The sequence below is a fragment of the Hippocampus zosterae genome, chromosome 21 (genome assembly GCF_025434085.1).
Source record: "Hippocampus zosterae strain Florida chromosome 21, ASM2543408v3, whole genome shotgun sequence".
Lineage (NCBI taxonomy): Eukaryota > Metazoa > Chordata > Actinopteri > Syngnathiformes > Syngnathidae > Hippocampus > Hippocampus zosterae.
In genome coordinates, this window is record NC_067471.1 from 1,107,187 (window position 1) to 1,130,746 (window position 23,560).

Genomic DNA, 23,560 nt, shown 5'->3' on the forward strand with positions numbered 1-23,560 from the left:
CTGCTCTTTCCAAAAATTTTGGCATTCATTCGTCATTCAACTTTCACTTATCCTGTGGTTTGAAATCGTTTCCTTCACGTTGATTTGACAGATCAACGTCTCTTTGGAATAAAATTAATGTCCAACAGAGGGAGCCGTCTGCACGGGGATCGGTCATGATAGCACTTGGACATGAAACAGCTTGGGATTTCCGCCTGCTGGATGCCTTTGCACCTCCACTGGAAAAGCCCACTTTTGCAACAAACATCAAATACCGCATCTGCGCGCTCGCAGAGGACCGAATGCGAGCCTGACAGGCTGCGCGCTCAAACCACCACGGGAGCGGGCCCCTCCTTCGTGCTCTCGGGAGGAGGTCATTAAATGAAAAAAAAATCACCCCACGACTCCATCCCCGACCCGCAAGTGCCGTGTCTGCTATAAAGGGGACAATTTTCACGTTTTCCCTCGCTTACGGCCATACTACCCTGAGAACGCCCGATCTCGTCCGATCTCGGAAGCTAAGCAGGGTCGGGCCTGGTTAGTACTTGGATGGGAGACCGCCTGGGAATACCAGGTGCTGTAAGCTTTTGCACCCACCTCCAATTCTCAACACGATTCACTGCTCTTTCCAAAAAATTTGGCATTCATTCGTCATTCAACTTTCACTTATCCTGTGGTTTGAAATCGTTTCCTTCACGTTGATTTGACAGATCAACGTCTCTTTGGAATAAAATTAATGTCCAACAGAGGGAGCCGTCTGCACGGGGTCGGTCATGATAGCACTTGGACATGAAACAGCTTGGGATTTCCGCCTGCTGGATGCCTTTCCACCTCCACTGGAAAAGCCCACTTTTGCAACAAACATCAAATACTGCATCTGCGTGCTCGCAGAGGACCGTATGCGAGCCTGACAGGCTGCGCGCTCAAACCACCACGGGAGCGGGCCCCTCCTTCGTGCTCTCGGGAGGAGGTCATTAAATGAAAAAAAAATCACCCCACTACTCCATCCCCGACCCGCAAGTGCCTTGTCTGCTATAAAGGGGACAATTTTCACGTTTTCCCTCGCTTATGGCCATACTACCCTGAGAACGCCCGATCTCGTCCGATCTCGGAAGCTAAGCAGGGTCGGGCCTGGTTAGTACTTGGATGGGAGACCGCCTGGGAATACCAGGTGCTGTAAGCTTTTGCACCCACCTCCAATTCTCAACACGATTCACTGCTCTTTCCAAAAATTTTGGCATTCATTCGTCATTCAACTTTCACTTATCCTGTGGTTTAAAATCGTTTCCTTCACGTTGATTTGACAGATCAACGTCTCTTTGGAATAAAATTAATGTCCAACAGAGGGAGCCGTCTGCACGGGGATCGGTCATGATAGCACTTGGACATGAAACAGCTTGGGATTTCCGCCTGCTGGATGCGTTTGCACCTCCACTGGAAAAGCCCACTTTTGCAACAAACATCAAATACCGCATCTGCGCGCTCGCAGAGGACCGTATGCGAGCCTGACAGGCTGCGCGCTCAAACCACCACGGGAGCAGGCCCCTCCTTCGTGCTCTCGGGAGGAGGTCATTAAATGAAAAAAAAAATCACCCCACTACTCCATCCCCGACCCAGAAGTGCCCTGTCTGCTATAAAGAGGATAATTTTCGCGTTTTCCCTCGCTTACGGCCATACTACCCTGAGAACACCCGATCTCGTCTGATCTCGGAAGCTAAGCAGGGTAGGGCCTGGTTAGTACTTGGATGGGAGACCGCCTGGGAATACCAGGTGCTGTAAGCTTTTGCACCCACCTCCAATTCACAACACGATTCACTGCTCTTTCCAAAAATTTTGGCATTCATTCGTCATTCAACTTTCACTTATCCTGTGGTTTGAAATCGTTTCCTTCACGTTGATTTGACAGATCAACGTCTCTTTGGAATAAAATTAATGTCCAACAGAGGGAGCCGTCTGCACGGGAATCGGTAATGATAGCACTTGGACATGAAACAGCTTGGGATTTCCGCCTGCTGGATGCCTTTGCACCTCCACTGGAAAAGCCCACTTTTGCAACAAACATCAAATACTGCATCTGCGTGCTCGCAGAGGACCGTATGCGAGCCTGACAGGCTGCGCGCTCAAACCACCACGGGAGCGGGCCCCTCCTTCGTGCTCTCGGGAGGAGGTCATTAAATGAAAAAAAAATCACCCCACGACTCCATCCCCGACCCGCAAGTGCCGTGTCTGCTATAAAGGGGACAATTTTCACGTTTTCCCTCGCTTACGGCCATACTACCCTGAGAACGCCCGATCTCGTCCGATCTCGGAAGCTAAGCAGGGTCGGGCCTGGTTAGTACTTGGATGGGAGACCGCCTGGGAATACCAGGTGCTGTAAGCTTTTGCACCCACCTCCAATTCTCAACACGATTCACTGCTCTTTCCAAAAATTTTGGCTTTCATTAGTCATTCAACTTTCACTTATCCTGTGGTTTGAAATCGTTTCCTTCACGTTGATTTGACAGATCAAGTTCTCTTTGGAATAAAATTAATGTCCAACAGAGGGAGCCGTCTGCACGGGGTCGTTCATGATAGCACTTGGACATGAAACAGCTTGGGATTTCCGCCTGCTGGATGCCTTTGCACCTCCACTGGAAAAGCCTACTTTTGCAACAAACATCAAATACTGCATCTGCGTGCTCGCAGAGGACCGTATGCGAGCCTGACAGGCTGCGCGCTCAAACCACCACGGGAGCGGGCCCCTCCTTCGTGCTCTCGGGAGGAGGTCATGAAATGAAAAAAAAATCACCCCACTACTCCATCCCCGACCCGCAAGTGCCGTGTCTGCTATAAAGGGGACAATTTTCACGCTTTCCCTCGCTTACGGCCATACTACCCTGAGAACGCCCGATCTCGTCCGATCTCGGAAGCTAAGCAGGGTCGGGCCTGGTTAGTACTTGGATGGGAGACCGCCTGGGAATACCAGGTGCTGTAAGCTTTTGCACCCACCTCCAATTCTCAACACGATTCACTGCTCTTTCCAAAAATTTTGGCTTTCATTAGTCATTCAACTTTCACTTATCCTGTGGTTTGAAATCGTTTCCTTCACGTTGATTTGACAGATCAAGTTCTCTTTGGAATAAAATTAATGTCCAACAGAGGGAGCCGTCTGCACGGGGTCGTTCATGATAGCACTTGGACATGAAACAGCTTGGGATTTCCGCCTGCTGGATGCCTTTGCACCTCCACTGGAAAAGCCCACTTTTGCAACAAACATCAAATACTGCATCTGCGTGCTCGCAGAGGACCGTATGCGAGCCTGACAGGCTGCGCGCTCAAACCACCACGGGAGCGGGCCCCTCCTTCGTGCTCTCGGGAGGAGGTCATTAAATGAAAAAAAAATCACCCCACGACTCCATCCCCGACCCGCAAGTGCCGTGTCTGCTATAAAGGGGACAATTTTCACGTTTTCCCTCGCTTTCGGCCATACTACCCTGAGAACGCCCGATCTCGTCTGATCTCGGAAGCTAAGCAGGGTAGGGCCTGGTTAGTACTTGGATGGGAGACCGCCTGGGAATACCAGGTGCTGTAAGCTTTTGCACCCACCTCCAATTCACAACACGATTCACTGCTCTTTCCAAAAATTTTGGCATTCATTCGTCATTCAACTTTCACTTATCCTGTGGTTTGAAATCGTTTCCTTCACGTTGATTTGACAGATCAACGTCTCTTTGGAATAAAATTAATGTCCAACAGAGGGAGCCGTCTGCACGGGAATCGGTAATGATAGCACTTGGACATGAAACAGCTTGGGATTTCCGCCTGCTGGATGCCTTTGCACCTCCACTGGAAAAGCCCACTTTTGCAACAGACATCAAGTACAGCCTCTGCGCGCTCGCAGAGGACCGTATGCGAGCCTGACAGGCTGCGCGCTCAAACCACCACGGGAGCGGGCCCCTCCTTTGTGCACTCCGGAGGAGGTTTATTAAATGAAAAAAAATCACCCCACTACTCCATCCCCGACCCAGAAGTGCCCTGTCTGCTATAAAGAGGACAATTTTCGCGTTTTCCCTCGCTTACGGCCATACTACCCTGAGAACGCCCGATCTCGTCCGATCTCGGAAGCTAAGCAGGGTCGGGCCTGGTTAGTACTTGGATGGGAGACCGCCTGGGAATACCAGGTGCTGTAAGCTTTTGCACCCACCTCCAATTCTCAACACGATTCACTGCTCTTTCCAAAAATTTTGGCATTCATTCGTCATTCAACTTTCACTTATCCTGTGGTTTGAAATCGTTTCCTTCACGTTGATTTGACAGATCAACGTCTCTTTGGAATAAAATTAATGTCCAACAGAGGGAGCCGTCTGCACGGGGATCGGTCATGATAGCACTTGGACATGAAGCAGCTTGGGATTTCCGCCTGCTGGATGCCTTTGCACCTCCACTGGAAAAGCCCACTTTTGCAACAAACATCAAATACCGCATCTGCGTGCTCGCAGAGGACCGTATGCGAGCCTGACAGGCTGCGCGCTCAAACCACCACGGGAGCGGGCCCCTCCTTCGTGCTCTCGGGAGGAGGTCATTAAATGAAAAAAAAAAAATCACCCCACTCCTCCATCCCCGACCCGCAAGTGCCCTGTCTGCTATAAAGGGGACAATTTTCACGTTTTCCCTCGCTTAAGGCCATACTACCCTGAGAACGCCCGATCTCGTCCGATCTCAGAAGCTAAGCAGGGTCGGGCCTGGTTAGTACTTGGATGGGAGACCGCCTGGGAATACCAGGTGCCGTAAGCTTTTGCACCCACCTCCAATTCTCAACACGATTCACTGCTCTTTCCAAAAATTTTGGCTTTCATTAGTCATTCAACTTTCACTTATCCTGTGGTTTGAAATCGTTTCCTTCACGTTGATTTGACAGATCAATGTCTCTTTGGAATAAAATTAATGTCCAACAGAGGGAGCCGTCTGCACGGGGATCGGTCATGATAGCACTTGGACATGAAGCAACTTGGGATTTCCGCCTGCTGGATGCCTTTGCACCTCCACTGGAAAAGCCCACTTTTGCAACAAACATCAAATACCGCATCTGCGTGCTCGCAGAGGACCATATGCGAGCCTGACAGGCTGCGCGCTCAAACCACCACGGGAGCGGGCCCCTCCTTCGTGCTCTCGGGAGGAGGTCATTAAATGAAAAAAAAATCACCCCACTTCTCCATCCCCGACCCGCAAGTGCCCTGTCTGCTATAAAGGGGACAATTTTCACGTTTTCCCTCGCTTACGGCCATACTACCCTGAGAACGCCCGATCTCGTCCGATCTCGGAAGCTAAGCAGGGTCGGGCCTGGTAAGTACTTGGATGGGAGACCGCCTGGGAATACCAGGTGCTGTAAGCTTTTGCACCCACCTCCAATTCACAACACGATTCACTGCTCTTTCCAAAAATTTTGGCATTCATTCGTCATTCAACTTTCACTTATCCTGTGGTTTGAAATCGTTTCCTCCACGTTGATTTGACAGATCAACGTCTCTTTGGAATAAAATTAATGTCCAACAGAGGGAGCCGTCTGCACGTGGATCGATAATGATAGCACTTGGACATGAAGCACTTCTCTTTCCAAAAATTTTGGCTTTCATTCGTCATTCAACTTTCACTTATCCTGTGGTTTGAAATCGTTTCCTTCACGTTGATTTGTGTTGAGGAATGGGAGCTGTCAATTTGCTCTTGGCCCTTCCTTGGTTACAGATTCTTTTATCTCTCTATAATGTGGAAGAAGACCCAACACCACGTTGTCTTTTCTTCAGTTTATCGCAACGCAACACGAATCGATTCGGGCTCCTGTGAGTCTCAGATTTCATCGGAAAGCCCCGAGCAACTTCAGTCACACGTACATATAGGCATGGTATGTTAATTATGTTAATTAGCTGCGGGCAGTCCTTCCCCTTATGTAAAAATCTGAAACAAAGAAAGTCAAGCAAAGTTCGATCTTGGCATTTTGACAAAGTACAGAGAATATCTGCTGGTCCACAAAACTTGATATTAGGTTTCCTCTTCGAAGGCACTTGACAGCCTTCAGGGACTTTTACGATGTGGGGGACGCAGAAGACGGCGAGGGGGCGGTTAATCACTCAAGGGCAATTAGGGCCCCAACTTCACCCTCCACTCTTTGTTTTAAGTACAAGCAGATGTTCAGGACAGAGACTAGTGTCAATAGTTCTCATAGCAAGATGAAATTCATCAACAATGTTCTACTACTACTTCTGGCGGAATAATTCCTTAACAAATCCCTCTCTTGATCACAATTAATATTGTGATCACAAAACTTCGGTGTCAAACTCCGTCGTCAAAGCGGGACAACCAACCCAATCTTGTGCAAAGCATCATCAAATAAACTACAGCCGGAAATAACAGTCTCAGTGAAGCCTGCCACCAGCGCCCACATTAGTAGAGAAATAGAGACCAAAATAACCAGTATAATCAGGAAGATATGTTATTAGTTCTGGGCCCCCTGAGAACTTTGTCTTGGTTTCACGTCCAGTCGTCCTTCCGAAGGTCACTTTTGAAGTTGGAGACGCTTCTTGGGGCTGACGCATTCCTTCCCGGTAGACAGCATGATGGGTCCTTTGTGTCACTCTGCGTGGTCCCATTCATCTCGGCTGGTGCCACTTCCGCTGTAGGACCCCCAGATACACATGCTCGGGATACGTCTGTGGTTTCATGGGGTGTTCACCCTGGAGTCTCGTCCGCTCCTGAAAATAGGAGACGAGAACACTCAATGACTCCTAGTCTGCTTCATGGGGAATCGTTTGTTGAAGAGCCCCCGGTCCATGGATTGCCATGGAGCGGGGAACTCCTGGTCACGTCCCATCTTAAAAGGTGTGAGACCCGTGGTGGACTTAACGGTGGACCTCATGGTGAAAGCGCAAGTGGTAGCGTCTCATCCCAATCCGATTTCTCTGAGGTCATCACCATCGGAGTGTTTGATACAAGCCTCTGATTCGTTGGTTCGAGCTTACCTTGAATTGCAGATAAAAAACCCATGCCTCCCGAATTGGAGTCTTCAATTTAGTTGCCGACAGGACTGGACGTCCATCAATTTCATGCCGATACAAACCAGTCTCATCCCTGGCCACCCAGTTAGTTCTTCTCCTCCGGGATACCCTCTCTTGGTCTGAAATAAGGTTGTTAGTTTGGAAAATATACAATTTCCCATTTTTGATTCCACTTCCATCACTAAAGATCAAGTCGTCTTCTACTGTCTCTTTAGTCATCTAGTCTGCTTTGTCATTCCCTACTTTTACGTGGGAAAAGTCCTTCTAATATGTGTCCTGCATTTAATAACTACTTCTTTTGGTTTTAGCAGAGCCTCTCTAAGTTTTTGTTTCTTTGTTTTTTCTTCACGCAATGTTGCATCGATGTTCCTGTGGCATTCATTCATTCATTCATCTTCCGAGCCGCTTGATCCTCACTAGGGTCACGGGGGGTGCTGGAGCCTATCCCAGCTGTCTTCGGGCAGTAGGCGGGGGACACCCTGAATTGGTTGCCAGCCAATCACAGGGCACACAGAGACGTACAACCATCCACGCTCACACTCACACCTAGGGACAATTTAGAGTGTTCAATCAGCCTGCCACGCATGTTTTTGGATTGTGGGAGGAAACCGGAGCACCCGGAGAAAACCCACGCAGGCCCTGGGAGAACATGCAAACTCCACGCAGGGAGGCCGGAGCCGGAATCGAACCCGGTACCTCTGCACTGTGAAGCCGACGTGCTAACCACTGGACTACCGGGCCGCCCTGTGCAGTTTTTTAAATTTTTTATTGTAAATATTTGCCTCATGCTGCCGCATATCTGATGCATGCTGAATGTTTTTGTTCAATTGGGTCCAATTGCATGCTGACGTATGTCAAAATTCATCAAAATTAGTCTTTTACTTCCCTGTTGTTCACGTTCCTGCCAGTCACATTCCCCTCTCTTTTCTGAAAAAGAACTACAGAAACAGAACCTTCTTTTTCAGAAACCTCTAAGTAAATTGCTATATGAATCAGCATGTATTGTATTGTATTGTATTGTACACCAGGCTGCACAAAAGAAACCGGCATCGCTGTACCTTCTGATGTGTTCAGTCTCCCCGAAAATATAAAGGCAGTGCGCATTGTAATTTTCACATGCGATAGTTTGAAACAGCAAAAAGCCAAATGTCAAAGGAGCCACCTTGCGGCTTCCAAAGAGCAAATCTTAGATGATCCATCGATAAGAACATTACCATACCGAATAAGTACAACGTCATCCGTAGGTCGGAAAGAGTAGGGTAGCTGTTTAAGCACTTGGATAAAAATTCCAGAAGACAAAATCGAATACGTGGGGCAACCGAGTGTAGTAAAGTTTAACTCCAAGGTGAGAGAATGAGAAAATTCCCTATTCGATTCTGAAAGTGATATATGGAAAAAAACGTATCTAAATCGATTACAAAAAAGGTGTACGAATGAGAATTTTGGGATATTTGAGTAGACGGCAAAAAAGTATGAGCGGCGCCGCCATGTCAGGCCTAGATACCAGTCAATGAGATGAGATCCTCTGACAGGTCCACTCTGGCTGCCACACCCTTCAGGCCCTACAATAATTGAGGAGGAGGGAACATTAAATAAATTGCCTTGTGTTTCACCCAACCAGGCCATGCGATAAATTTCAATCTCTAGTTTGTCAAAAGCATTGTGCAGTGGGAAGGACCGATCAGCGGATGGTAAGGTCATATGGAGGAAGTCTAAGGAGACCAAAGCCGATACTGTTGGAAGACAGAGTTCAATGGTGGGTCATCGGCTGACTTTAGCAACAGTCAGCCTTGTATCAGCAGGCATTGGGAGCAAGTGTGGTCCAGCATGTTCAAGTTCATGACAGTCTTTCAGTGAGGCCAGCAGTGATCCCTATTGTTGGGGATTCGGGTACCCATGGAGCAGATGGGTATTGTCCATTTGGGGGTGCCGTATCCTGTCATTGTTGTTGGTTTTGCGGAGGAGGAGTCAGAGCTTGTTGATCATAGCCTGATTGATGAACAGGTGGGTGCCGGCGGTGCGGGCATTTCCTTGTCCAATGATTCACATCACCACAAATGAAACAGCCAGCTTGGCTCCCGTGACTTCCTCGTCCACGCCCACCTTCCCGTCTCGAACCTCCCCCCAGCCATGCGTCTCGGCCCTGCCTTGTGGGGAGGCCGTAATGTTGAGGTGTGGCTTGGAGCTGCAATGTGGGTGTGATCAGCCGTGGTGGAGCCTGTTGAGAGACACTGATTGACATTTGATTAGATCTCCCAAGTTTCTCTCTTTTGCATGCATTACTGGAGGCTCTCTTAGCCTCTTGTACTTGTGGATTCAAAAAGTCATTTTGTAGCTTGGATGTTTTCTCAGTCTCTTCCTCGGCTCTCATTCGAGATTGCTGCACATAATATAGGAAATGAGTTCGCCAGTTCACGTCATCTGAAGTGGGGATAGTGGGAGAGTTAGTCATCATTTTCTGCACATCATACAGACAACCCCCCAGCACTGCTTGCCTGAACAAAGCTTGATTCAATGGATGACTATTGGGGTTCTGTCCTGTGACAGTCACCCAAGCATCCATACAATTAACCAAATAAGTCATTGGGTTTACCTCAGATAGCAATTCAAACGCCAGTTGTTGTGAAGGACCCAATGTTGTTGGATAAAGGGAACTCAACGCGTCTGATTTTCTATCATTCAACCTAGTCAATTTGCAAGAGGCTATTCCCTCTAAAAGGTCCATAATCTCTTTGGGTAAATACTTACTCTTAAGCCAGTCTATTGCCCACAATTGTATGTCATAGTAAGTTTTAGGCAAATCCAGCAACATTTGCCTCGTCAATTCAGTCTCCTTAGTTACAATAGTGGTCGCATCCCAAACACTCATGCTCTCATTATCCTGTTTAATTTGCATACATTTTTCTACTTTTACCAGTTGTTTATGAACCACCCTGGGCAGATCAGGGGGAAGCTTGGCACACAAGGGATTCAGGTTGTCACGTTGTGCCCGAGGCGATGAAAGATCGCCTCGTGCACAACAAAATAACGAGGTGGATCCCCAGGTAAAGCAGACACGAAAAGATTTTGTATGAACACAAAAAGTCTTTAATAACGAACATATGCACATATTTCAACATGTATTTAGTTCAGGTTGACGTCCTGAAGCCTAAATGACCATTAATTTGACTACACAACTCATTCCTATGAAGACACATTCAAAGTCAAAAAACGTGCTCGACTCGGCCTGAAAATGCATTTAAAGCAATAAAAACTCAAATTGAGTGTCACACCTAAATCAAAGGACTAATGCGCATATTTCAACATGTATTTTGTTCAGGTTGACCTCCTGAAGCCTAAATGAGCATTAATTTGACTACACAACTCATTCCTATGAGGATACATTCAAACTCTGAAAACGTGCGCAACTCGGCCTGAAACTGCATTTAAAGCAATAAAAACTCAAATTGAGTGTCACACTTAAACCAAAGGACTTATGCACACACTTCATCATGTAATTTGTTCAGGATGACCCCCTGAAGCCTAAATCACCATTTTTTTGATGACACACCTCATTCCTATGAAGATACATTCAAAGTCAAAAAACGTGCTCGATACGGCCTGAAAATGCATTTTAAAGCAATAAAAACTCAAATTGAGTGTCACGCCTAAACCAAAGGACTCATGCACACATTTCAACATGTATTTTGTTCAGGTTGACCTCCTTAAGCCTAAATGAGCATTAATTTGACTACACATCTCATTCCTATGAAGATACATTCAAAGTCAAAAAACGTGCTCAACTCAGCCTGAAAGTGCATTTAAAGCAATAAAAACTCAAAATGAGTGTCACGCTTAAACCAAAGGACTTATGCACACATTTCAACATGTATTTAGTTCAGGTTGACCCCCTCAAGCCTAAATCACCATTAATTTGATGACACACCTCATTCCTATGAAGATACATTCAAAGTCAAAAAACGTGCTCGGTACGGCCTGAAAATGCATTTAAAGCAATAAAAACTCAAATTGAGTGTCACGCCTAAACCAAAGGATTTATGCACACATTTCAACATGTATTTTGTTCAGGTTGACCTCCTGAAGCCTAAATGAGCATTAATTTGACTACACATCTCATTCCTATGAAGATACATTCAAAGTCAAAAAACGTGCTCCACTCGGCCTGAAAGTGCATTTAAAGCAATAAAAACTCAAATTGAGTGTCACGCTTAAACCAAAGGACTTATGCACACATTTCAACATGTATTTAGTTCAGGTTGACCTCCTGAAGCATAAATCACCATTTTTTTGATGACACACCTCATTCCTATGAAGATACATTGATACAATGAGCATTAAGGACTTATGCACATATTTCAACATGTATTTAGTTCAGGTTGACCTCCTGAAGCCTAAATGACCATTAATTTGACTACACAACTCATTCCTATGAAGACACATTCCAAGTCAAAAAACGTGTTCAGCTTGGCCTGAAAATGCATTTAAAGCAATAAAAACTCAAAATGAGTGTCACGATTAAACCAAAGGACTTATGCACACACTTCAACATGTATTTTGTTCAGGATGACCCCCTGAAGCCTAAATCACCATTAATTTGATCACACAACTCATTCCTATGAAGATACATTCAAAGTAAAAAAACGGGCTCAACTCGGACTGAAAGTGCATTTAAAGCAATAAAAACTGAAAATGAGTGTCACGCCTAAACCAAAGGACTTATGCACACATTTCAACATGTATTTAGTTCAGGTTGACCTCCTGAAGCCTAAATGACCATTAATTTGACTACACAACTCATTCCTATGAAGACACATTCCAAGTCAAAAAACGTGTTCAGCTCGGCCTGAAAATGCATTTAAAGCAATAAAAACTCAAATTGAGTGTCACACCTAAATCAAAGGACTAATGCGCATATTTCAACATGTATTTTGTTCAGGTTGACCTCCTGAAGCCTAAATGACCATTAATTTGACTACACAACTCATTCCTATGAGGATACATTCAAACTCTGAAAACGTGCGCAACTCTGCCTGAAAATGCATTTAAAGCAATAAAAACTCAAATTGAGTGTCACACTTAAACCAAAGGACTTATGCACACACTTCATCATGTAATTTGTTCAGGATGACCCCTTGAAGCCTAAATCACCATTTTTTTGATGACACACCTCATTCCTATGAAGATACATTCAAAGTCAAAAAACGTGCTCGATACGGCCTGAAAATGCATTTTAAAGCAATAAAAACTCAAATTGAGTGTCACGCCTAAATCAAAGGACTTATGCACATATTTCAACATGTATTTAGTTCAGGTTGACCTCCTGAAGCCTAAATGACCATTAATTTGACTACACAACTCATTCCTATGAAGACACATTCCAAGTCAAAAAACGTGTTCAGCTCGGCCTGAAAATGCATTTAAAGCAATAAAAACTCAAATTGAGTGTCACACCTAAATCAAAGGACTAATGCGCATATTTCAACATGTATTTTGTTCAGGTTGACCTCCTGAAGCCTAAATGACCATTAATTTGACTACACAACTCATTCCTATGAGGATACATTCAAACTCTGAAAACGTGCGCAACTCTGCCTGAAAATGCATTTAAAGCAATAAAAACTCAAATTGAGTGTCACACTTAAACCAAAGGACTTATGCACACACTTCATCATGTAATTTGTTCAGGATGACCCCTTGAAGCCTAAATCACCATTTTTTTGATGACACACCTCATTCCTATGAAGATACATTCAAAGTCAAAAAACGTGCTCGATACGGCCTGAAAATGCATTTTAAAGCAATAAAAACTCAAATTGAGTGTCACGCCTAAACCAAAGGACTCATGCACACATTTCTACATGTATTTTGTTCAGGTTGACCTCCTGAAGCCTAAATGAGCATTAATTTGACTACACATCTCATTCCTATGAAGATACATTCAAAGTCAAAAAACGTGCTCCACTCGGCCTGAAAGTGCATTTAAAGCAATAAAAACTCAAATTGAGTGTCACGCTTAAACCAAAGGACTTATGCACACATTTCAACATGTATTTAGTTCAGGTTGACCTCCTGAAGCATAAATCACCATTTTTTTGATGACACACCTCATTCCTATGAAGATACATTGATACAATGAGCATTAAGGACTTATGCACATATTTCAACATGTATTTAGTTGAGGTTGACCTCCTGAAGCCTAAATGACCATTAATTTGACTACACAACTCATTCCTATGAAGACACATTCCAAGTCAAAAAACGTGTTCAGCTTGGCCTGAAAATGCATTTAAAGCAATAAAAACTCAAAATGAGTGTCACGATTAAACCAAAGGACTTATGCACACACTTCAACATGTATTTTGTTCAGGATGACCCCCTGAAGCCTAAATCACCATTAATTTGATCACACAACTCATTCCTATGAAGATACATTCAAAGACAAAAAACGTGCTCGATACGGCCTGAAAATGCATTTTAAAGCAATAAAAACTCAAATTGAGTGTCACGCCTAAATCAAAGGACTTATGCACATATTTCAACATGTATTTAGTTCAGGTTGACCTCCTGAAGCCTAAATGACCATTAATTTGACTACACAACTCATTCCTATGAAGACACATTCCAAGTCAAAAAACGTGTTCAGCTCGGCCTGAAAATGCATTTAAAGCAATAAAAACTCAAATTGAGTGTCACACCTAAATCAAAGGACTAATGCGCATATTTCAACATGTATTTTGTTCAGGTTGACCTCCTGAAGCCTAAATGACCATTAATTTGACTACACAACTCATTCCTATGAGGATACATTCAAACTCTGAAAACGTGCGCAACTCTGCCTGAAAATGCATTTAAAGCAATAAAAACTCAAATTGAGTGTCACACTTAAACCAAAGGACTTATGCACACACTTCATCATGTAATTTGTTCAGGATGACCCCCTGAAGCCTAAATCACAATTTTTTTGATGACACACCTCATTCCTATGAAGATACATTCAAAGTCAAAAAACGTGCTCGATACGGCCTGAAAATGCATTTTAAAGCAATAAAAACTCAAATTGAGTGTCACGCCTAAACCAAAGGACTCATGCACACATTTCAACATGTATTTATTTCAGGTTGACCTCCTGAAGCCTAAATGAGCATTAATTTGACTACACATCTCATTCCTATGAAGATACATTCAAAGTAAAAAAACGTGCTCCACTCGGCCTGAAAGTGCATTTAAAGAAATAAAAACTCAAATTGAGTGTCACGCTTAAACCAAAGGACTTATGCACACATTTCAACATGTATTTAGTTCAGGTTGACCTCCTGAAGCCTAAATGAGCATTAATTTGACTACACATCTCATTCCTATGAAGATACATTCAAAGTCAAAAAACGTGCTCGATACGGCCTGAAAGTGCATTTAAAGCAATAAAAACTCAAATTGAGTGTCACACCTAAACCAAAGGACTTATGCACACATTTCAACATGTATTTAGTTCAGGTTGACCTCCTGAAGCCTAAATGAGCATTAATTTGACTACACATCTCATTCCTATGAAGACACATTCCAAGTAAAAAAAAAGTGTTCAGCTCGGCCTGAAAATGCATTTAAAGCAATAAAAACTCAAATTGAGTGTCACACCTAAACCAAAGGACTTATGCACACATTTCAACATGTATTTAGTTCAGGTTGACCTCCTGAAGCCTAAATGAGCATTAATTGGACTACACATCTCATTCCTATGAAGATACATTCAAAGTCAAAAAGCGTGCTCGGTACGGCCTGAAAATGCATTTAAAGCAATAAAAACTCAAATTGAGTGTCACACCTAAACCAAAGGACTTATGTACACACTTCAACATGTATTTTGTTCAGGTTGACCTCCTGAAGCCTAAATGAGCATTAATTTGACTACACATCTCATTCCTATGAAGACACATTCCAAGTAAAAAAAAAGTGTTCAGCTCGGCCTGAAAATGCATTTAAAGCAATAAAAACTCAAATTGAGTGTCACACCTAAACCAAAGGACTTATGCACACATTTCAACATGTATTTAGTTCAGGTTGACCTCCTGAAGCCTAAATGAGCATTAATTGGACTACACATCTCATTCCTATGAAGATACATTCAAAGTCAAAAAACGTGCTCGACTCGGCCTGAAAATGCATTTAAAGCAATAAAAACTCAAATTGAGTGTCACACCTAAATCAAAGGACTAATGCGCATATTTCAACATGTATTTTGTTCAGGTTGACCTCCTGAAGCCTAAATGACCATTAATTTGACTACACAACTCATTCCTATGAGGATACATTCAAAGTCAAAAAACGTGCTCCACTCGGCCTGAAAGTGCATTTAAAGCAATAAAAACTCAAATTGAGTGTCACACCTAAACCAAAGGACTTATGCACACATTTCAACATGTATTTAGTTCAGGTTGACCTCCTGAAGCCTAAATGAGCATTAATTTGACTACACATCGCATTCCTATGAAGATACATTCAAAGTCAAAAAACGTGCTCCACTCGGCATGAAAGTGCATTTGAAGCAATAAAAACTCAAAATGAGTGTCACGCCTAAACCAAAGGACTTATGCACACATTTCAACATGTATTTAGTTCAGGTTGAGCCCCTCAAGCCTAAATGAGCATTAATTTGACTACACATCTCATTCCTATGAAGATACATTCAAAGTCAAAAAACGAGCTCGGTACGGCCTGAAAATGCATTTAAAGCAATAAAAACTCAAATTGAGTGTCACGCCTAAACCAAAGGACTTATGCACACATTTCAACATGTATTTTGTTCAGGTTGACCTCCTGAAGCCTAAATGAGCATTAATTTGACTACACATCTCATTCCTATGAAGATACATTCAAAGTCAAAAAACGTGCTCCACTCGGCCTGAAAGTGCATTTAAAGCAATAAAAACTCAAAATGAGTGTCACGCCTAAACCAAAGGACTTATGCACACATTTCAACATGTATTTATTTCAGGTTGACGTCCTGAAGCCTAAATGACCATTAATTTGACTAGACAACTCATTCCTATGAAAATACATTCATACTCAGAAACGTGCTCAACTCGGCCTGAAAATGCATTTAGAGCAATAAAAACTCAAATTGAGTGTCACGCCTAAACCAAAGGACTTATGCACACATTTCAACATGTATTTAGTTCAGGTTGACCTCCTGAAGCCTAAATGTCCATTAATTTGACTACACAAATGATTCCTATGAAGATACATTCATAGTCAAAAAACGAGCTCAACTCGGCCTGAAAGTGCATTTAAAGCAATAAAAACTCAAAATGAGTGTCACGCAAACCAAAGGACTTATGCACACACTTCAACACGTATTTTGTTCAGGATGACCCCCTGAAGCCTAAATCACCATTAATTTGATCACAATACTCATTCCTATGAACATACATTCAAAGTCAAAAAACGTGTTCAGCTCGGCCTGAAAATGCATTTTTAGCAATAAAAACTCAAATTGAGTGTCACACCTAAACCAAAGGACTTATGCACACATTTCAACATGTATTTCGTTCAGGTTGACCTCCTGAAGCCTAAATGAGCATTAATTTGACTACACATCTCATTCCTATGAAGATACATTCAAAGTCAAAAAACGTGCTCAACTCAGCCTGAAAGTGCATTTAAAGCAATAAAAACTCAAAATGAGTGTCACGCCTAAACCAAAGGACTTATGCACACATTTCAACATGTATTTATTTCAGGTTGACCTCCTGAAGCCTAAATGAGCATTAATTTGACTACACATCTTATTCCTATGAAGATACATTCAAAGTCAAAAAAAGTGGTCCACTCGGCCAGAAAATGCATTTAAAGAAATAAAAACTCAAAATGAGTGTCACGCTTAAACCAAAGGACTTATGCACACATTTCAACATGTATTTAGTTCAGGTTGACCCCCTCAAGCCTAAATCACCATTAATTTGATGACACACCTCATTCCTATGAAGATACATTCAAAGTCAAAAAACGTGCTCGGTACGGCCTGAAAATGCATTTAAAGCAATAAAAACTCAAATTGAGTGTCACGCCTAAACCAAAGGATTTATGCACACATTTCAACATGTATTTAGTTCAGGTTGACCCCCTCAAGCCTAAATCACCATTAATTTGATGACACATCTCATTCCTATGAAGATACATTCAAAGTCAAAAAACGTGCTCCACTTGGCCTGACAGTGCATTTAAAGTAATAAAAACTCAAAATGAGTGTCACGCCTAAACCAAAGGACTTATGCACACATTTCAACATGTATTTATTTCAGGTTGACCTCCTGAAGCCTAAATGAGCATTAATTTGACTACACATCTCATTCCTATGAAGATACATTCAAAGTCAAAAAACGTGCTCAACTCAGCCTGAAAGTGCATTTAAAGCAATAAAAACTCAAAATGAGTGTCACGCTTAAACCAAAGGACTTATGCACACATTTCAACATGTATTTAGTTCAGGTTGACCCCCTCAAGCCTAAATCACCATTAATTTGATGACACACCTCATTCCTATGAAGATACATTCAAAGTCAAAAAACGTGCTCGGTACGGCCTGAAAATGCATTTAAAGCAATAAAAACTCAAATTGAGTGTCACGCCTAAACCAAAGGATTTATGCACACATTTCAAAATGTATTTTGTTCAGGTTGACCTCCTGAAGCCTAAATGAGCATTAATTTGACTACACATCTCATTCCTATGAAGATACATTCAAAGTCAAAAAACTTGCTCCACTCGGCCTGAAAGTGCATTTAAAGCAATAAAAACTCAAATTGAGTGTCACGCTTAAACCAAAGGACTTATGCAAACATTTCAACATGTATTTAGTTCAGGTTGACCTCCTGAAGCATAAATGAGCATTAATTTGACTACACATCTCATTCCTATGAAGACACATTCCAAGTCAAAAAAACGTGTTCAGCTCGGCCTGAAAGTGCATTTAAAGCAATAAAAACTCAAATTGAGTGTCACACCTAAACCAAAGGACTTATGCACAAACTTCAACATGTATTTTGTTCAGGATGACCTCCTGAAGCCTAAATGAGCATTAATTTGACTACACATCTCATTCCTATGAAGATACATTCAAAGTCAAAAAACGAGCTCGGTACGGCCTGAAAATGCATTTAAAGCAATAAAAACTCAAATTGAGTGTCAAAGCCTAAACCAAAGGACTTATGCACACACTTCAACATGTATTTAGTTCAGGTTGACCTCCTGAAGCCTAAATGAGCATTAATTTGACTACACATCTCATTCCTATGAAGATACATTCAAAGTCAAAAAACGTGCTCAACTCAGCCTGAAAGTGCATTTAAAGCAATAAAAACTCAAAATGAGTGTCACGCTTAAACCAAAGGACTTATGCACACATTTCAACATGTATTTAGTTCAGGTTGACCCCCTCAAGCCTAAATCACCATTAATTTGATGACACACCTCATTCCTATGAAGGAACATTCAAAGTAAAAAAACGGGCTCAACTCGGACTGAAAGTGCATTTAAAGCAATAAAAACTCAAAATGAGTGTCACGCCTAAACCAAAGGACTTATGCACACATTTCAACATGTATTTAGTTCAGGTTGACGTCCTGAAGCCTAAATGAGCATTAATTTGACTTCACAACTTATTCCAATGAAGATACATTCAAAGTAAAAAAACGGGCTCAACTCGGACTGAAAGTGCATTTAAAGCAATAAAAACTGAAAATGAGTGTCACGCCTAAACCAAAGGATTTATACACACATTTCAACATGTATTTAGTTCAGGTTGACATTCTGAAGCCTAAATGAGCATTATTTTGTCTATACAACTCATTCCTATGAAGGTACATTCAAAGTCACAAAACGTGCTCAACTAGGCCTGAAAGTGCATTTAAAGCAATAAAATCTCAAAATGAGTTTCACGCCTAAATCAAAGGACTTATGCACACATTTCAACATGTATTTAGTTTAGGTTGATCTCCTGAAGCCTAAATGAGCATTAATTTGATCACACAACTCATTCCCATGAAGATACATTCAAAGTCAGTAAGTGCCCTGCTCTGTCTGAAAATGCATTTGAATCAATAAAAACTAAAATTGAGTGTCATGCCTAAACCAAAGGACGTCTGCACACATTTCAACGTCTAAAGTGTTGTTTCCGATGCGTGCTAGTGTATGTGTGCGTGCGTGTGTGAGAGTGTGTAGGTGTGTTCGTGTGTTTGTGTGTGTTTGTGTGGGTGCGTGCGTGTGTGTGTGCGCGTGTGTGTGTTGTGCGCACCCCCCCCCCCCCAAAAAAGTACTGTATTCGGATAAAAATGACGAATTACTCGGAGGTTTTAACTTTTGCTTGCACTTGATTTGTTCTGACACCGACGACGTCCACCAATGACAGCCCGAGTGGATCTAGCCCACGTGGTGTGAGAGCAGGGGGAGGTGAAAAGATGCAAAGCCTAGGTGATTGGCTGTGCATCTTTCAGTCTTCCACGTGGGTTAGTCTTTGATCTTCAATCAGTGTCCAAATGTTGTTTACATGCGTAGCGTGTGCGGATGTGTGTGCCTCTCATGAGTTTGTGTGTGTGTTTGCGCGCGCGTGATCGTGTGCCCATACGTGTGTGAGTGTTTCTTTGATCTAAATCATCGTTGGTGTGTTGTTTACGATACGTGCTCGTCTGTGCGTACTTTTGTGTGAGTGTGTGTGCGTGCGTTTGTGTGTGTGCTTGCTGCGTGCTGGCGCGCTCGGAAGCGTGTGTGTCACAGAGAAAGAGAGGGAGCGGGACTCTATGTGAAACACACAGGACATTTGTAATTTCGTCCCTTTCACATTTTTTGGCTTTTTTAAAAATAAAACTTATTTTCATCAATGGTTCATAATGAGTGTCACGCCTAGACCAAATGACTTATGCACACATTTCAACATTTATTTAGTTCAGGTTGACCTCCTGAAGCCTAAATGAGCGTTAAATTTGACCACACAACTCATTCCTATGAAGATATATTCAAACTCAGAAAGCGTGCTCGGCTCGGCCTGAAAATGCATTTAAAGCAATAAACACTCAAATTGAGTGTCACACCAAAACCAAAGGACTTATGCACACATTTCAACATGTATTTAGTTCAGGTTGACCTCCTGAAGCCTAAATGAGCATTAATTTGACTACACAACTCATTCCTATGAAGGTACATTCAAAGTCACAAAACGTGCTCAACTAGGCCTGAAAGTGCATTTAAAGCAATAAAAACTCAAAATGAGTGTCACGCCTAAACCAAAGGACTTATGCACACATTTCAACATGTATTTAGTTCAGGTTGACCTCCTGAAGCCTAAATCACCATTAATTTGACTACACAACTTATTCCTATGAAGATACATTCAAAGTAAAAAAACGGGCTCAACTCGGACTGAAAGTGCATTTAAAGCAATAAAAACTGAAAATGAGTGTCACGCCTAAACCAAAGGACTTATGCACACATTTCAACATGTATTTAGTTCGGGTTGACGTCCTGAAGCCTAAATGAGCATTAATTTGACTACACAACTTATTCCTATGAAGATACATTCAAAGTAAAAAAACGTGCTCTACTCGGCCTGAAAATGCATTTAAAGCAATAAAAACTCAAAATGAGTGTCACGCCTAAACCAAAGGCCTTATGCACACATTTCAACATGTATTTAGTTCAGGTTGACCTCCTGAAGCCTAAATGAGCATTAATTTGACTACACAACTCATTCCTATGAAGGAACATTCAAAGTAAAAAAACGGGCTCAACTCGGACTGAAAGTACATTTAAAGCAATAAAAACTGAAAATGAGTGTCACGCCTAAACCAAAGGACTTATGCACACATTTCAACATGTATTTAGTTCAGGTTGACCTCCTGAAGCCTAAATGAGCATTAATTTGACTACACAACTCATTCCTATGAAGGTACATTCAAAGTCACAAAACGTGCTCAACTAGGCCTGAAAATGCATTTAAAGCAATAAAAACTCAAAATGAGTGTCACGCCTAAACCAAAGGACTTATGCACACATTTCAACATGTATTTAGTTCAGGTTGACCTCCTGAAGCCTAAATGAGCATTAATTTGACTACACAACTCATTCCTATGAAGGTACATTCAAAGTCACAAAACGTGCTCAACTAGGCCTGAAAGTGCATTTAAAGCAATAAAAACTCAAAATGAGTGTCACGCCTAAACCAAAGGACTTATGCACACATTTCAACATGTATTTAGTTCAGGTTGACCTCCTGAAGCCTAAATGAGCATTAATTTGACTACACAAATCATTCCTATGAAGGAACATTCAAAGTAAAAAAACGGGCTCAACTCGGACTGAAAGTGCATTTAAAGCAATAAAAACTGAAAATGAGTGTCACGCCTAAACCAAAGGACTTATGCACACATTTCAACATGTATTTAGTTCAGGTTGACATTCTGAAGCCTAAATGAGCATTAATTTGACTACACAACTCATTCCTATGAAGGTACATTCAAAGTCAAAAAACGGGCTCAACTCGGCCTGAAAGTGCATTTAAAGCAATAAAAACTGAAAATGAGTGTCACGCCTAAACCAAAGGACTTATGCACACATTTCAACATGTATTCAGTTCAGGTTGACGTCCTGAAGCCTAAATGAGCATTTATTTGACTACACAACTTATTCCTATGAAGATACATTCAAAGTAAAAAAACGTGCTTTACTCGGCCTGAAAACGCATTTAAAGCAATAAAAACTCAAAATGAGTGTCACGCCTAAACCAAAGGCCTTATGCACACATTTCAACATGTATTTAGTTCAGGTTGACCTCCTGAAGCCTAAATGAGCATTAATTTGACTACACAACTCATTCCTATGAAGGAACATTCAAAGTAAAAAAACGGGCTCAACTCGGACTGAAAGTACATTTAAAGCAATAAAAACTGAAAATGAGTGTCACGCCTAAACCAAAGGACTTATGCACACATTTCAACATGTATTTAGTTCAGGTTGACGTCCTGAAGCCTAAATGAGCATTAATTTGACTACACAACTTATTCCTATGAAGATACATTCAAAGTAAAAAAACGTGCTCTACTCGGCCTGAAAACGCATTTAAAGCAATAAAAACTCAAAATGAGTGTCACGCCTAAACCAAAGGCCTTATGCACACATTTCAACATGTATTTAGTTCAGGTTGACCTCCTGAAGCCTAAATGAGCATTAATTTGACTACACAACTCATTCCTATGAAGGAACATTCAAAGTAAAAAAACGGGCTCAACTCGGACTGAAAGTACATTTAAAGCAATAAAAACTGAAAATGAGTGTCACGCCTAAACCAAAGGACTTATGCACACATTTCAACATGTATTTAGTTCAGGTTGACCTCCTGAAGCCTAAATGAGCATTAATTTGACTACACAACTCATTCCTATGAAGGTACATTCAAACTCACAAAACGTGCTCAACTAGGCCTAAAAGTGCATTTAAAGCAATAAAAACTCAAAATGAGTGTCACGCCTAAACCAAAGGACTTATGCACACATTTCAACATGTATTTAGTTCAGGTTGACCTCCTGAAGCCTAAATCACCATTAATTTGACTACACAACTTATTCCTATGAAGATACATTCAAAGTAAAAAAACGGGCTCAACTCGGACTGAAAGTGCATTTAAAGCAATAAAAACTGAAAATGAGTGTCACGCCTAAACCAAAGGACTTATGCACACATTTCAACATGTATTTAGTTCAGGTTGACCTCCTGAAGCCTAAATGAGCATTAATTTGACTACACAACTCATTCCTATGAAGGTACATTCAAAGTCACAAAACGGGCTCAACTCGGACTGAAAGTGCATTTAAAGCAATAAAAACTGAAAATGAGTGTCACGCCTAAACCAAAGGACTTATGCACACATTTCAACATGTATTTAGTTCAGGTTGACCTCCTGAAGCCTAAATGAGCATTAATTTGACTACACAACTCATTCATATGAAGGTACATTCAAAGTCACAAAACGTGCTCAACTAGGCCTGAAAGTGCATTTAAAGCAATAAAAACTCAAAATGAGTGTCACGCCTAAACCAAAGGACTTAAGCACACATTTCAACATGTATTTAGTTCAGGTTGACCTCCTGAAGCCTAAATCACCATTAATTTGACTACACAACTCATTCCTATGAAGGTACATTCAAAGTCACAAAACGGGCTCAACTCGGACTGAAAGTGCATTTAAAGCAATAAAAACTGAAAATGAGTGTCACGCCTAAACCAAAGGACTTATGCACACATTTCAACATGTATTTAGTTCAGGTTGACCTCCTGAAGCCTAAATGAGCATTAATTTGACTACACAACTCATTCATATGAAGGTACATTCAAAGTCACAAAACGTGCTCAACTAGGCCTGAAAGTGCATTTAAAGCAATAAAAACTCAAAATGAGTGTCACGCCTAAACCAAAGGACTTATGCACACATTTCAACATGTATTTAGTTCAGGTTGACCTCCTGAAGCCTAAATGAGCATTAATTTGACTACACAACTCATTCATATGAAGGT

General features: G+C 41.9%; 9 non-coding genes across 9 annotated transcripts; all 9 read left to right on the top strand.

Annotated features, from left to right (window-relative positions):
- Window positions 1-446: 446 nt before the first annotated feature.
- On the top strand, window positions 447-565 carry LOC127594385 (5S ribosomal RNA). The gene has a single exon (XR_007960785.1). It is a non-coding gene; the product is annotated as a 5S ribosomal RNA (ribosomal RNA).
- A 478-nt stretch (window positions 566-1,043) lies between these two features.
- LOC127594261 (5S ribosomal RNA) lies at window positions 1,044-1,162 on the top strand. Its single transcript, XR_007960667.1, has one exon. It is a non-coding gene; the product is annotated as a 5S ribosomal RNA (ribosomal RNA).
- A 480-nt stretch (window positions 1,163-1,642) lies between these two features.
- On the top strand, window positions 1,643-1,761 carry LOC127594256 (5S ribosomal RNA). Its single transcript, XR_007960662.1, has one exon. It is a non-coding gene; the product is annotated as a 5S ribosomal RNA (ribosomal RNA).
- A 479-nt stretch (window positions 1,762-2,240) lies between these two features.
- On the top strand, window positions 2,241-2,359 carry LOC127594386 (5S ribosomal RNA). The gene has a single exon (XR_007960786.1). It is a non-coding gene; the product is annotated as a 5S ribosomal RNA (ribosomal RNA).
- Window positions 2,360-2,837: 478 nt separating this feature from the next.
- On the top strand, window positions 2,838-2,956 carry LOC127594387 (5S ribosomal RNA). Its single transcript, XR_007960787.1, has one exon. It is a non-coding gene; the product is annotated as a 5S ribosomal RNA (ribosomal RNA).
- A 478-nt stretch (window positions 2,957-3,434) lies between these two features.
- Window positions 3,435-3,553, top strand: LOC127594282 (5S ribosomal RNA). Its single transcript, XR_007960687.1, has one exon. It is a non-coding gene; the product is annotated as a 5S ribosomal RNA (ribosomal RNA).
- A 479-nt stretch (window positions 3,554-4,032) lies between these two features.
- LOC127594389 (5S ribosomal RNA) lies at window positions 4,033-4,151 on the top strand. The gene has a single exon (XR_007960788.1). It is a non-coding gene; the product is annotated as a 5S ribosomal RNA (ribosomal RNA).
- Window positions 4,152-4,633: 482 nt separating this feature from the next.
- Window positions 4,634-4,752, top strand: LOC127594326 (5S ribosomal RNA). The gene has a single exon (XR_007960729.1). It is a non-coding gene; the product is annotated as a 5S ribosomal RNA (ribosomal RNA).
- Window positions 4,753-5,231: 479 nt separating this feature from the next.
- LOC127594260 (5S ribosomal RNA) lies at window positions 5,232-5,350 on the top strand. Its single transcript, XR_007960666.1, has one exon. It is a non-coding gene; the product is annotated as a 5S ribosomal RNA (ribosomal RNA).
- The last annotated feature ends 18,210 nt before the right edge of the window (window positions 5,351-23,560 follow it).